We start from the raw sequence: 15,898 nt of genomic DNA on the forward strand, positions 1-15,898 counted from the left end.
AACCTGTCATCTGGACCGCGTTGGGAGCGGGCTGCGCTGCAGGCGAACGCTACATCGTCCCGAGCTGAGATGTATAGGCGCTCAGGCAGTTCTTACAGTGCGTGACGATGCCCATACTAGGAAATGTTGGCGGCCCTGATGGATTTACCCAGGGCCTTCGGACTCTTGTTCATGTGGTCACGCTCTGGTCCAGTGGCCTGCACGACACAAGTATCCATATAACCGGCGCTGAAGGAAATACTTTACAGAGGTTTTCTTCTTTGGCGTGCTTAACACAGGGTTTAGGCAGTAGATTCACTTGTTTTCATCAAACTGAAGTTCTCTGGCACATTATCACATGATACTAGCTGACTGGATACCCATCTCAACCACTTGTCCTAGATGAAAACAGTCGCACAACTCACACTACATTATTTTTTTGTTTTATTAGCAGATAAATAACAAAGTACATGCATACTTCAGAGTAATAAGGACGAGACGCGGAGATGGCACATTGTAGCTCATGATAACCAAGGCAGTTTATGTTTTTTCCCCAAGAAATCAAGGTACAGAATTACAGAGAGTATACATCTGCTGTTCAAACCATGTCAAACTTCAAATTGCCTGTACATTCTGTTCAACATACTGCAACACTTCTGAATCACATCGATGTGATGTGTAAGCATGAGCCATAAGGGCTGAAGATGGTAGAAAAAAGTCTGGCATGAACATTTTGCCTCAAGTAATTGCTTCTAGTTGCGTAACACTTCATTGCCACAAAAAATGAACTGCAATAAAGACAAGCTACAGCTTCAGAATAATGACTTTTGCGGTCTTCCTTTTTGAGAAAAAGAACAAAGAGAAGATTAACATGAGCAGCCACGTGACAGAGATCTTCAGGGTTTGTAGGTGCCTGCAGCTTCATGCTTTATCCAGGGAGAATACATGAAGCATAGTACATCTGCAAAAGCAGCCTGCGGGAAGCTGAAGTACAAACTTACGATAAATACGCTTCAATGTACGAAGTCCAAGTCATTGATATCGGTGATGGCCAACTGGTCATTATTCGCCCTTCCAAAAGAACCTAAGAATACTGAAGAAAGAGGTGGCATACAATTTGTGTGAACAGAGAGTTGAACAGTCTGTGTGGACAATTTGAACATGTGGAGGGGAGTCAGGTTGATCAGTAAGGCATAAGCACCCCATAAGCGAAATGAACCAAATAGCAAAGTACATACAGGACAGAGGTGCTCATCTGTTTTAGAGATTCCACGTCAAACTCTTAGCACCTGTAGCGGTATCTTGGGCAACCAAGATGTGAAAGTCGGGAAGAATTGTCTTGCAATTTCTAACTACTGTGTAGACCAGACATATCATACATTTTGTAGTAATATACTTACAAAAAATCATGTTAGCAGCAATAACATTGTGCAAGAGTAATCATCCACACAAGTCATATATAGTAATAGATCACTAATAGGTGATGGGGGAGCAAAATGACGTACTGGTTACTCGGAAAACCTTTGCCGCTCCTGAAGTTGCTCAACCTGAATGAGAGCTACAATGATCATGCTGGTTCTTACTTTCTTCATGAAAAAAGACAATGATCATACTGCTCAGGCACATACTCGATGTACCTAAGTATTCTCTGGTACTGCTTGCCACCAGATAGCCTAGTGTTTGAGGTCTAAAACTAGCCAATGTAGATACTTCTTTTGTGTGGAACCCCTCAGTCATCTACCGCCAGTATGCCAGTGAAAAAGTACCATGTTAGAACTTAAAACAATGTTAACACTAGCTTTCCTGTTCACCATACTGAAAGCTGCATCATTATTACACTGGCAACACTACAATAAGAAGCCCTTGGTCTTCAAACCAGAGTAGATTCATCCATTGGCCCATGCAAGTATGATGACAGACTATAATGTACCCAAAAAAAAAATACCTCCAAGATATGCATTTGTTTCGGCCCAAATAGAAAGGAAATTAGTGTGTGCAATTTGCTGTCAGTTCATTCACCTTCACTAAAGGCTATTGCTAGTTGAAACCCTCAATGGCGACTTTTCGTTGAAGGATGTGGTGATCTTATTTGAAGGAAATATGACTAAAATTTATCCTTGAAGGAAGAAGTTATAATTCACTGTCAACAGATAAAAACTGCTGGATATCAAAATTGTATCTTCTCAAGTTGGAGAGATATCCAAATAGGACACATGTGTGCTGACAAGAAACATACATGATTGCTCACCTCAGTATAACTCACTAACAATTATGTTCAGTAGCAAAAATAAACTCCACAAACCAAAGGAAAACATTGATAAATAAGATAGATACTCCCTCCTTCCCAAAATACAAGGCACCCTTAAATTCCGCTGGTCAACAACTTATAACTTTTACTAATATTTATACCGATAATATGTCTACAAAATTTGCATAAATATATATGAAATAAGAGAGATTTGCAAGATGAACGCAACGATACCATTTATACATTTTGGAACAGAGGGAGTATTTAAAAAAAAAAACCTTGTGCATACAAAATGCTCAATCTCGCACAAGAAAAAAGTTTGAAGTAACCAAATCATTTTCAAAATATCATTGTCTAGAAAATGTCATTATGCCTGTGTTGGCAGGAGGTGGACAAGTGGGCACGAGCCTTTTTCTGGGCAGGTAAATATACTGTCAATGGAGGACAATGCCGCTTGACAAGCGATTTGCAAACCCTTTTACTTTGGAAGGCTTGGAGTGAAAAATCTACCATCGCCTTGCAGACGAGATGGGAATGGTTGAGAAGGACGGATCAGAGCAGACCGTCGGTCTGGTGGCTAGGCGTGCGGGAGCGCACGCTGCCCACCCGGGTTCGAACCTTGGGTTCGGCGGGTGCTCAGGAGTTTTCTTCTATAAAAATGCCAACGGGTGCTAGTGCCTAGGTTGGTCTCGTTTTTTTTTTTTTTAGAAGGACGGATCAGAGCAGATAGTGGCAAGGTTTGCCAATGATGAAGGATGATGGCTGAGGTGTTCCGAAGTTTGGTCAGAATTAAGGTGGGCAATGGGAAACTAGATCGTTTTGGAAGGATCGATGGATATATGGGTTTTCAGTACAAGACATTGCTCCACAAGTGCTGCGGCTTGTTGGCACTAGGAACATGAGTGCCAGAACAGTATATGATGGTCACAACGGCAATAGATGGATAGGAGACATGTCAGGTGAGCTATCTCAGGAGGGTTGCATGCAACGCGTGAGACTCTGGGTGCTGATCAACTGCATGCAGAGAGACAGAGATGTGTCAGATGAGTTTTCCTGGCTGTGCTCTGGTTCTGGCAACTACTCTGCAAGGTCAACCTATGTGATGCTTTGTCAGGGATCAGAGAGGTTCCCGCTGTCAGATTGCATATGGAAGTCAAAGGCGCCTATGAAATGTAAAAAAATTGTGTGGCATGCAGCTCAACATAGAATTTGGACTTCTACGCAAAAAAAAACATAGAATTTGGACTTCGCATCGAAGGGAGCGCCACGGCCTGCAAGACCAAAGTCATCATATTTTGTCTGTCTTGATTCAGTGGCTTATGCTAGAGAGGTGTGGTACAACTGTCTACTCAAGGCTGGGCGTCAGCCCTACAACCCAACATGGATGATCAACTGGAGGCTTGGTGGTTGCGAGCCAGAGCATGCTTTCACCACAAAGAAAGAAGGGGCTTCGATGCCTTTGTGATTCTCACGGTTTGGTCACTATGGAAGCAACGGAATTCACATGTATTCAACAACATTAGAGTGCAATGTACGGCTATGGAGTTGGCCAATAGGATTTTAGATGAGATGAAGCACTGGAACATTGCAGGTTTTGGAGGGTGGCAAATCAGCGAGAGAGTAGCTTAGGCTAGTTGGAGGGAGGGAGTTTCTGATCTTGCTGTTCGCAGCATTGTATCAGTTCTTGTAAAAAATACTTTTGCCTTCTATCAAAATAAGGTACGCGATTGCGTACTCTCGAAAAAAAAGCAGGTTCATTTCCTAGACCATACAACTCTTGTAAGTATGTTTGCTTCACCTATCTATTAATGCAAAGATGTGCAAATGACGAAACGTTGTTTGTGCATTCTGGAAGAATGAACATGAAACACTGTTCAATATACTGACTTGTAATGTTATACATCACGCACAATAAAACTCATTAATTGATTTTGACAGGTCAGAAAACTCTGGATCAATACCAACTCATTCCTACCCAGTCTATTGATTTGAAGGGGATCCGATCCAGTCCAGGACCAGCAGGGTGAGAAGAGCATTCCAGCCTCAGCAGGTATAAACCTAATGACTCGAGTCTTTGCAAAACATGTGAACCAACGTTGAAATGAACAGAGAACATACGGATATTCTTTTAAACAAAGAACGATGGATGTTCTTTAACAGTAAAATAATAATTACTAGTTGCTGCAGTATTCTGAGAATTAAACGCTCATTAAGACTTTCCCAATGCAGGACCAAAAAATATAAAGGTTAGCCTGGTACACCTCTACAGTATTGCAGATACAGTGAATCATGCAAATAATATAATAAATATCCAAAAGATGTAAATACCTGCTACTTTAGGTCCATCAAGTGAAAACAAATGCCATTACTCTCCTGGTCAGCAAGCACTGCACGACAAAAAAAAAAGGATGGTTACAACGTGGAACTGGAAGCAAGATTAATCGTTCCAGTGAATTTATGCCTATGGGAAGAATTCAATCTAAGAACTTAAAAACAGCACCATATATCTTCTATCCTTGTTATGCGTCAGAAAAGATATAATGAAATTCACATCTTATAATTATGATGCTATGTTAGCGATGCAAAATAACAAATCTCTTATGATTACTTCATCTTTGCAATTTATAGGTAGGATAGAGTGATGGCAGGCTCATGCTACATCCTATAGTTAATATTGTACCATTTATCTTACAGGTAGACCTCGCGTGATTGCTTGCTGTAGTTCAACCAACTCATATTGCAGCATGAAAGAAAAAACTATCTGAAGATTACACTGCTTAAGTAAACCTTTAATTTGTTGATCTCATTTACATTAAAGACACACCAGAAGCTACCAGCGATAAGTATATTATTTGGATTCTGCTTATAAATAGACTGATCTAAAGGTGAAGAATGTGAGTTTATCACAGGAACTATTTCATGTGCAAGGAAGGAAATCACATGGAGGAAATGGCTAAAGAAGAAACAACAATAATGATTCTCTAATCATATTTGCATTGTACTTGAATTGAGAATGATATGGTAATGCTTAGATGTCAGATTTTTGTTTATGTAGATTTCTATAAATTCCTTTCCACGTATATTTAGAAATAAAAGGCTGTAACCTTTTTCTAGCTTTTGGAAGGCCAGCAAACAATGGCAGACACGACATGGCTTCCTCTTTTAAGATCACAAGTCAACTTAATTAGCTCCCAGCTATTAGCCAAAAAGTCATGAATCTATGGGTCTGACGTAGATAAGCAGTGCTAGCATCTTATATGCAGAGAAAAGGCTAATACATGTCAAAAATGGTTTTTCTCACAAATACTTACCATTTTTGTCTTTTCCAGAATATGTTTCATTAATGCCCTATTAATTTCGTACGTGAAGTGGTGCTAGCTGTATGTACAACCAATAATGGTAGACTTTACGGAAAAAACAAAGCATTAACTCAATCCTTGTTTTATCTGCATGCAGCTAACAGGGCAATATAGTCATCTTCTGCTTCTATATACTTTCCATACCATCCATTTAGAAAATCATTTATTAATTTTAAAAAGTAACAAATCGAGTGATTTTTGTTGGTACATCCATCCAACATTTGACATAATAGTCAGGTACACTTAGTTTGACACTTCAACAACAACGAAATTTAATCACAAGTATATACTCCCAAGAGTATAGAATCATTTGAAGATTAACTTGGCTTTAGTATTCCGATTATCATGATTGGGATATGCTCTATGTGTGTTGCTTGTAAATAAGCTGAGGGATTTGCTTCTGGACTAATAGATTCACTTTACTTCCCTCCACAAAGTAAGAGTGTTTGTCCATACTTTAGATTGGATAGTAGTCATACTTTGTAATCTTCTCATATCTGTTTATTGCACTTGCCTCGTCTTTATCTGAACCTGTTTTGGTTCTAGGCGATTTATCGAACTTTTCATTGTTTTTCTTCTCGACGTATTAACACAAGTTTTTAAGACAGTAGGAGCATCCAATCGGTGCACACGCCATTCAAATTTTGTTCCAAATGATGCTAGTGGCACCAAAGCTGAATAATAGGTTTACAGTTGGAAAATATGAAACATGTCGTCAAAATGCAATCATCTTCTGTGGAACCAACCATAGCAACACGAAAAATGGAATGTTCAAACACCTACGGTGCTACCAAGGACTGAGGCCGGGTCCAAACAGTGAACGCAAGAGATAGGGCTTTTCCACGGTGGAGTCACTGTCTTTTAAGATAACACCTTCAAGAAGGAGATGGCGTGCACGCAATAACGTTGCGGATCCGGCAGTGGAAAGGATCAAAGCCAGGTCCAACCAACAAAGGCCAGATCAAGGGTTTTCGCCCCACAAATGAGGTACTAGTACACACGCATGACCATACCGTCGTTGCCGAATCCAAACAGCGAAGACCGCATTGGCAACATCAGAGGAAACACCTTCAGGAAGGGGACAACGAACACACATCGCCATTGACCGATCCAACCAACACATGCTAGGTCAAGGGTTTTCAACTTGGAGGCATGAACTGGCCAGCGCTTGAAAACACCACAATATTCTCGGCGCCCAAGCCAACAAATGAAGGCTAGATACACATGCCAAGTTCCTAGAGTGCCACCAAAACATCACTAGGAACAGGTATCGGCCATGTAGCTGATTTTTTTTCTGAAAAGGAGGCATGTAGCCCCGATGCCCGAGAATGCCACTCCATCCACTCAAACAACGCCGCAGCTTCCAACCCTGCAGATTGCACAAGAGCAACGAGAGGAAGGGAAACAGACAAGACAGGGCAAAGGAGGGGTCTCTGACACTGATAATGAGAGGAAACGGGGCTACGACCCTTTTAGAGAACTTAGTATTGTGTCTCCTGAGCCGCGCACGAGCTGTTCAGGAGACTTACCACTTCGTTACTTCAAACACACAAATATTCTGTGTGCTATCAAAAATAAAATAAAAATTAGAATGTAGATGTCGATACAGATACGTATCGCAAGTACACTGTAGGAAGAAGGGCAGACGCCAACGACATGAAGAAGGATTGGCTTTAGGGAAAGCGCAGACGACAAAAAGGCCATGAGAAGAATATGTGACAACTGGACCAGGCCACTGGTTGCTAGCAGACGCTATTGTGAATGGCAGAAATATAGTTAGGACAGGGTAGAGAACTATGGGGTAAAGAGACAGGGGAAAAGACTACATATAACCACGAGACGAACTCCATAATAGACCCAGACTATTTTGACTTCTCTAATCTTCCCACTCTCATAACTGCCTAATTGCCACCCCCCATGATCCCAGTTTCCAACCTAGTCTTACTCAGCCTCAGCAGGGATTTCTCCTGCCTCACCTTAGTCCTGTCTTGGCGCCTCTTGTCTGTTAGATCAATTGCCATATCTTATGTTGTCAACTGTTTTCGTCTCATCATAGAGGAATACTTTGAGCTTACAGCAAACACTTAATTTGCAAAGAAAATTCTTATAAAGTCATAATAAAATATTAATTAACTCTGATGACTTGAGAAATATTATTCCATGGTTCTCCCACATTATCACAAATTCACAGTCCACATACTTAAATTTCAAAAACTCCAACCGAAGATAGACAATTCATCAATAAAACTAAGTACTAAACCACAGAAATCCAGATAGCATGCAGGTATCCAAAAACCAATATCTAGTAATACATGCTTATAGCACAGTCATGGCATTACATCTCACAAGGAGCTTACCATTTCAATGCCATGTTGTGCATTAAGAAAATCCATTTAATTTTATGCTTGAACATGTCAAGCAATTGACAGGCAGACTTCAACGCGAAGACTCCTTCCAAAACAGTTGCACATGTCTCTGTAGCAGCAGATAGATAGAACAATGATGGTTATTTTCTGCATGTGTCTGTGACCTAGAAGTTGTAAAATATGTACCTTCAGACACTCCTTGATTTGCATTTCATTCTGACATATATACTGTTCAATCGACTTTTCAGTTTCTGGAATCTGTTGTTGATGGTAGTCAATTATCTTCTCAACTGCCTTGTGCACTGCTTCAAGGCGTTGAGCCTCAGTTAGAAGTTCTTGTCGAACATAACCTCTTGATGATTTCATCATATGATTTGTCAACATGAAGCGGAATATTGTAAGCACTCCATCTTTTCCACTTGAACTAACTGTTGAGCATACATATAGTTTTGTTAGTCTAGGATTAGTAGACTGAAGTATGAAAATATAGACAGCTAATGCACACGCAGAAAGGAAAAAAGAAGAGGACTTCATAATAACAGAAAAAATATACTGCATTACTAAATGAATCGGGGAGAACTCAATGGGGGAACATCAAGTTCCTTGTGAAATAGCAATAATTCTGTTCACAATGGAGCCAACGTTGTTCAAAATTAAGATGCCTAAAATTCCTAAGCATAATAAATGATAAACGTAGCATAAGTTTCTAAGCAGGTACAGTCAGCTGCCACACACACACACACACACACACAAAACGGTCTAATCAATAGGTATACAATATAAAGACAAATAATGTTTTCCATCACATGTCAGCATCAACCTAGTACCCTATATGCATTTTCCAGCAAAGCCTGTTTCCCAAGCAAGTTGGGGTTACATAGGTCCAAGCTATAAAATACCATTATGTCAACTTACAACACAGTTGGTCAGGTCTCAAAATTAAAAAGATGTTTCACGAACTAATGTAGTACTAATGAAACGTAAATATACGTTTGAATCAAGCCAGCATCAATACCAGCCAGTCTTAATCCTGATTACGTTGCTTTCAGGAGAGTATGCAAGTCAGAGGTAAAATGAATTACTTAACAGGTAAATGTGGAGGAAAAAGGCTTTGTTGTTTTAAATGTGGAGGAAATGTATCATCAGGATATTCCTCAAACCTCACAGGTGCAAGGAAAAAATCAACACAGGGTATAGTGCAAGGGTACTAATTCAAGCACATAACAGACCAGCTGTCAAGGCATGATAGACCACCTGACTTAGGCTCTGGTCCATGAGAGGGATGCCCAGACCTTATGCATGTCTCTTCGTTTTGGTAACTTATAGTAGGTGTTCCTGTTGCATAGTTGTTTGGTTTTGGTCTGGTCGTCGCCATCGTTGGTAGTTTGTATTTTGCCCATTCTCCGCGTTCTTTTTCTAACACACAATGCATGCTTCCGATGTGTGTTACAGAGAAAAAAATAACAGCTGACAGCTGGGTTAAACAATACTTGACAGATTCATTTTATGCTGAAAAACAGTTACATATTCACGATGACCCACCCAGGCACAGCCTACCTGGATAGATATGCAATACGTGGTACAGCATCTTTGTGGGATGTGTAACATGGCCAGGAAATGAAGCATCGCAAAGATTCTGCCCTAACCACGCTTATGAAAGTTAAAGAAAAAACTACAAAGCGTTTTAGGGAATTCAAGTCCTGAGGTATAGACATGTAGTGTATACCCTGTCTTGTCAAAAACCCTATGCCATTGAATCATGAAATTTGTAAATGGACAGGGCGTCACAAAACTATAAATGTATATGCTAAACAGACACGGGCTGATAAACCTAAGGCGCGAAGACATAATGTATTGATACATTGAGTATACTATAGAATGCCATCCCTCCTTCCAATTATGCTCTTTCTTGCAATAACTCTAACTAACTCTATAAAAATCTCATCTTCATACAAGTGAATCACAACAAAGTTGTTACATATTGAATGCATGATGCCATGATATGATAGCTATTAGTACACTGCGCTATCCCCGTTTGACAAATGGCAATTGCCTGTTTACCAAACTGTCTGCCATTTTTTCCAGTCACTCACCCTCGTCAAATAATTTTTTTATTTGAAAAGACACAAGAAACATCAAACATATTGGCACTCATTCAGCATGTCTACGCAGTCTCAGTACATTAGCTTGCCACAACTACCTATTTTACAAAAGATTATTCTATAAAACACTAACTCTGGAACGATTATTCATGACTAGCACTACCATTAAACAGCACCGGTCATGGATTGTGAAAGGATTTTTTACAACAATAGCAATAAAGTGAATGCAACCAGTCAATTTATCATATCTGCTATCTCGTTCAACAAAACCACCACAAAAAGTATAATAATATTGCCATCTTCCCGATGCCCATTGGCAATTGATGTATCATCCTTGAAACGCTTCCAACTCTAGCACTATCAGAAGCTAATTGTTATGCTTAAATGACCCACGTGCATTTGGATAGGCCAGCTGGGTGCTACAGAAGATAATTATGTTTCCAGAAGGGATCAACAGTTCAACATGAAAAAAAAAACAGTTCAACGTGTAATAAGTGAATCAGTAACTGCACTCGTGCTCCACAAGGCATGGTTCCAATCACTTTTTTAGTAACTAAGTGACTTTATTGACTTGATTAAATGAAGATAGTACAATCTACAATGGTATAAAGTAAATGAAACAAGCACGAGCAAAAGATACCTCAACAAAATAAACATTATATCAAGGCCCTTCAACCTCCGAAATCTCCATCTCTAACTTGTTTTGCTTTTACCCCCAGGGATCAAATCACATGAAAATATCACGAACAGGAACAAACACAATTTATTTCCAAAGGCACATCACGTGCATTTTTTCCCTTTATTTTCTTCTCTCACACACAATGCACAACCAGATGTGTATATAACTTTGTATGCACACACACACATGCTATCCTAGAACAAATCAGACTCTATTTCCAAAGCAACAGGACACCTAGAACAACAAGCACGTAGACTACCTTCAAGTTTAAGGCTTCAACATGGAAAACTAACTCAAACTTATTTCGGAACTAGTAAGTTTGGATTATTTATTTCAAACATAGCTCTATCCTTGGCATCTGTGTAGTAAGAGGCATGAATCTAAATCACCCTGGCTCGTAGCAGACAGGATCAAGGATTGTAGGGAGTGAAAAGTAGTTGGTAGTGGTAGCCTCAGACGAGTAATACGGAATTTGTTGTTGGTGATGCGTTTCGAGCGACCGTTTGTGGCGCTTGAAATTTTGTAAAACTATCTGCTATCTTAATATATAGATTCGCAGATCTCCTGTGATTTATTGAAAAAAAAAACATCATACCAGTGGTAAACATCTCTGCTACCTACCTACTGCAGTATCGAGTTTATGAACTATTAATCCACTTTATGCACACACATGACTCGTGCAACATGTTATAGGATTTGGAGATCTAAAAAAAAACACAAACAGATCGCGGATCTACACATCAATTCCGAGTCATGTAGGAACCAGGGGAAAGCAAAGCAGATGGGCACGTCACGATTGGCTTACCACCCGAGCGCGAAGCACCAGCCGAAACCCTAGCCCTCTTGACCGCCCTGGGATGCTCAGCTTGCTCCACACTCCCGAACGCTAGCCCCCGCTCCCGGGAACGACGGGCTCCAGAACTGCCGCTACCGCCAATGGTGCTCGCCATAGGGGTCCCCTGCTGCTGCGGCGGAGTTCGCCTGTATAGGGTGGGGTGTGTGTGTGAGGGCGGCGGCGGCGGCGGCGGCGGCGGGGCGGTGGGGAGAAGAACCTCGGGGCCTTTGTCCGCCTGAGCCTCGTGAGTCGTGACGAAGGGGTATGCAACTGTTGAATGAGTGCCAATATTACTGTACTGGACATAGCAAATCTAAGACAATCAGTCCAAAGATATGGAACATGAAAAACCAATGTGCAAAACACATGTAAACATTTCGTGCAACAAACAAGGAACACATTTGCAACATGAAAAAAGTCCCATCATACCGAGATGGGTGTCACATGCAACAAATTACATGTGTTCTTGTTCCTAATGTCCGGGTCCCTCAAAAGAAACTTATGTCTCGGTTAGTAAAGTTTACGTCGTCTTAATGGTGCATGCTAAATCACATTTATTTGGATTTTCTTTAAATTTGATAACATATCTATGAAGTTATGTCGTTGAATGTTAGACTAGTTCATTTTTTGTTTTCCATAAAACGTGATAGTCGGTGATTTGGCGTTTTTGTCTTCCATTATATATGTCAATACCAAAACAAAGGTAGGCACGAAACAACCCTCTCTTTTATTAGTGAAGTTATATGTTATCGATTCACTTACATGTTGCCATAAACAATGAACACATGAACATGTTGATTAAGCTTGTCGAAAGCGAACCTGGCTTGCCCAAGACTGCCGAAGCCTGATCGGACAACCTCCATACCAATCCACTCAATGGTGTCATCTTATTGAGTAAGCCAACATAAAGAGAGGTCGAATTTGAGGTTCTCCACTCAAGCTATGCCATGGGTTTGTCCATGGCAAGCTCATCGGTCTTAACATGCAGTGGCACCCAGTGGCGGAGCCAGAATAACAACCATGAGTTGTCAGCTTGTGTTGTGTAGTCAAATACATGTATTTCTATAAAAAAATTATATTTTTTACACACTTTTAGCTTGTTTTGTTAAAAAGCTGTGTACTCATTTGACTACACAGATTGGACGTGGCTCCGCCACTGGTGGCACCAAAGAAGGGGCTATGACTGACCAGGCCAGAGCACGCTAGTAGCGATGGCCAGTGCATCGAGGAGCCCAAGAGGTGTATGCCACACAAAGGATTTGCGACTGAGGATGCACATAGGAGCAGCGTCCAACATAGGTAAGAGATGAGTAGCAAATAGTAGGGACCATTATGCGTGAATTGTCGTCATGGTGGAGGCGGATCGAGGACCAGAATATGATAGGATGAGCGGTGGAGACAAGTGATATCATAGGGTGGCTGATTTTTTCCCTTTCATCGACCGTTGTTTTTAATCACTTCCCTTTTAGTTATGTAATAAATATATGAGATAAAAACTAGGTGAATTAGTGATGATGGTTCTCTTAAAGTTTTAGCTCTTAAGCGATACTTCCAGAAACCTTATGCCGAAGTTTCTAAATGCACTTTCGAGGCAACCATGGAATTAGCTCGAGATAATTTTGCATCAAGGGCAATCTAGACACTTGCTCATGTTGGTTGAACTATGACTTATGTGACAAAATGACGAAATAAGGAGAAAACAATAAAATTTACACACATGTTGGTAGTCTTGTTTTCTTGTTCCTAATGTCCAAGTCCCTCAAAAGAAACTTATGTCTCGATTAGTAAAGTTTACGTCGTCTTGATGTTACATGATAAATCACATTTATTTGGATTTTCTTTAAATTTGATAACATATCTATGAAGTTATGTCGTTGAATGTTAGATTAGTTCATTTTTGTTTTCCATAAAACGTGATAGTCGGTGATTTGGCGTTTTTGTATTTCATTATATATGTCAATACCAAAAAGGTAGGCACGAAACAACCCCTTCTTTTATTAGTGAAGTTATATGTTATCGTACAACAACACACAAAAAAGTAAGCTTTAGTATTTGTCCTTTTTAAAGAATTCTAACTTCATTGGTGACAATGTTTGTTTCATTTCAAGGTATGGCATCATGTTTTTAAAATAGGCAGTCAATCGGCATATCCAAGCTAGTCAAACCTCATAAGCTCACTATTTTTGCGTACGAACCACTCCAACTATATATGCACAATAAGTAATTTATAGGAATGTTTTCTTTTCCTATTGATTGGGCACTGGGACTAGTGCAGGTCCAGAAAATGGACCTGGGCAAACTAAAATAAGTATAATATATATTGATCTTTTATAACTAAAAATTGGATGATTCTGGAGAGACGGGGGAGGAGGAGGACGACATCGGCACGACGGTCGCTCAACAGCGACCTCCTATCCGGGATCCACCTCCACGACATCTGAGCCTAGGCATCCAAGCTAGGAAAGAATACCACCCCTGACCCCCCTCCCCCACACATAAACACAGACACCCCCTAACCCCATCAATCTATTGGGGTTTCGGTGATGTGATATGCTTGTAAGGCTCTGTAATTTTGTTTATTTGTATTGATGGGGATCCGGCTAAGGAATGTATGCTATTAGGTCTTCATAACGGTTGGTTAATTATGGCTTCAAGTACACAATTCAATTGTAGGTAGTTTCGAAATAAGAGTATCGAACCACGAGGAGCTACTAGTTAAGGTCTAATGCCCCTTATTGCTATTTACCCAAGATTACTTAAAAAAATTCTTAAATCCCAAGTGGGGTTTGGTTTGAATAAGTTTGTGTTTGGGTTCGTGAAACAAATAACAGAAATAGAAAAGCACCAATTGCGTTGGGTTAAGTTTTAACTTCATTAAGGCAAAGATGTTCTCGGGGATTGTTGGTTCCACCACTAGCATTAGTTAAGAATACAAATTATATAATCTATATCTTTGTTCATGGTGTGTGTGTGGGAAAGGCTCGATAATGAGATGCGTGTTTGATAACACATCTCTAAATAACCACTGCAATGACCTTCAGCAAACCACCTATTGATCCATCTTCCCAAGAACAAGGTAAACTACTCACACGTGGAAGCAATCAAGAACATCATCATAATCTTGCGAATGGAATAAGGATGAGGATGCGAGTTCAAGTACAAATCCACAATGTTAATGGTGATTACAACCGGATGGAATGAAAGAGATGGGGTGCAGCGATTGATGATGAAGGAGGTGATGCCTTGTCGTCCTAACGATCTGTGTAGCAACTTGGGTGATGCCTTCTCTAGTTCCTCCTTGAGATCTCTTATGGGCCGGTGTTCTGTAGTTTCTCGTGCCTGGGGGTATCGGATCTCAGATCCGTCTTCACGAGGTGAAAGTATTTGACGAGGCGGTTCTCATGGTATGTCGTATGGGTGGACCTACAGGTGGGTCCCCCGTACCGATGCTCGCTAAACTCATTGGAACTTCTCCTTGCGTCCTCCTTTGGCACATGTGCGTGGTTAAGTGCTTAGATGATTTTTATCACGTCAAAATACCATAAAATAATATTTTTTATTGATGTTTCATCATTGCCCTAATATTTTGAGATCCTGCTGAAACAAGCAAAAAAAGGTGCGCGGGAGCCTAGTAAAATACCAAAATCCTATTGCTACACGAGGGTATCTATATAAAATAAAGGGTAAAAACACTCTAAAAATGCACTCATCAGTTAAGGATGTAGATATTACTGATGTGGGCATACCTTGTCGGGTACCCACCGCTACCATACATGGTGTGGTTCAACCAGAGGCCCACGAAGCACAAGAAGGGATGACGGTTACTAAAGGAGCCGAAGCCCATGAACTTGTCGTGTGACAATAACTAGCCCATACAAGGGAACCCTAACATGTAACCGACCCGGAAACCTCAGACTTGGCCTCCTTTATAAGGGCTAGGAGGGATCGACGGGCAGAACGATACACAATATAGAGATAACATCATAGCCATCATGGCGGCCTTCTAACCCTGATCAGCATCAATCAAAAACAGAGAAGCAACACGTAGGGTTTTCCCTTCGGCGGCCTGAAGATGGGTAAATCATCTCCCCTATGTTGTTTCTACACGGACAAAACCACAGGCACATGCCTACTTCTCTAAAACCAAGTCCATAATCCATTAGCATTGTCGTGGTACCCCCACGTTAATTAGCGCCATCCGTGGGGAGCTTGTGCGCCGGAGTCATGGCTTTTGCGGCTAGGAAACCATATCGATCAGCGGTTCAGAGCTCCCAACTACGAAGCTATTTTCTAGAGCGAGTCAAGAACAACCTTCCGAGACTAGTGAAGT

The 15,898-nt window shown here is 40.7% G+C and overlaps 1 long non-coding RNA gene across 2 annotated transcripts; it reads right to left on the minus strand.

The window, feature by feature from the left end:
• Positions 1–500: 500 nt before the first annotated feature.
• On the minus strand, positions 501–11,856 carry LOC127344107 (uncharacterized). Of its 2 annotated transcripts, XR_011755989.1 has the most exons (5): positions 11,539–11,856; positions 8,139–8,380; positions 7,944–8,061; positions 4,556–4,614; positions 501–1,716 (listed from the first exon to the last, which is right to left on the minus strand). It is a non-coding gene; the product is annotated as an uncharacterized lncRNA (long non-coding RNA). The 2 variants fall into 2 exon arrangements; XR_007877749.2 differs by having other exon boundaries at positions 501–4,614.
• Between the last annotated feature and the right edge of the window lie 4,042 nt (positions 11,857–15,898).

Source organism: Lolium perenne, chromosome 3 (genome assembly GCF_019359855.2).
Source record: "Lolium perenne isolate Kyuss_39 chromosome 3, Kyuss_2.0, whole genome shotgun sequence".
Lineage (NCBI taxonomy): Eukaryota > Viridiplantae > Streptophyta > Magnoliopsida > Poales > Poaceae > Lolium > Lolium perenne.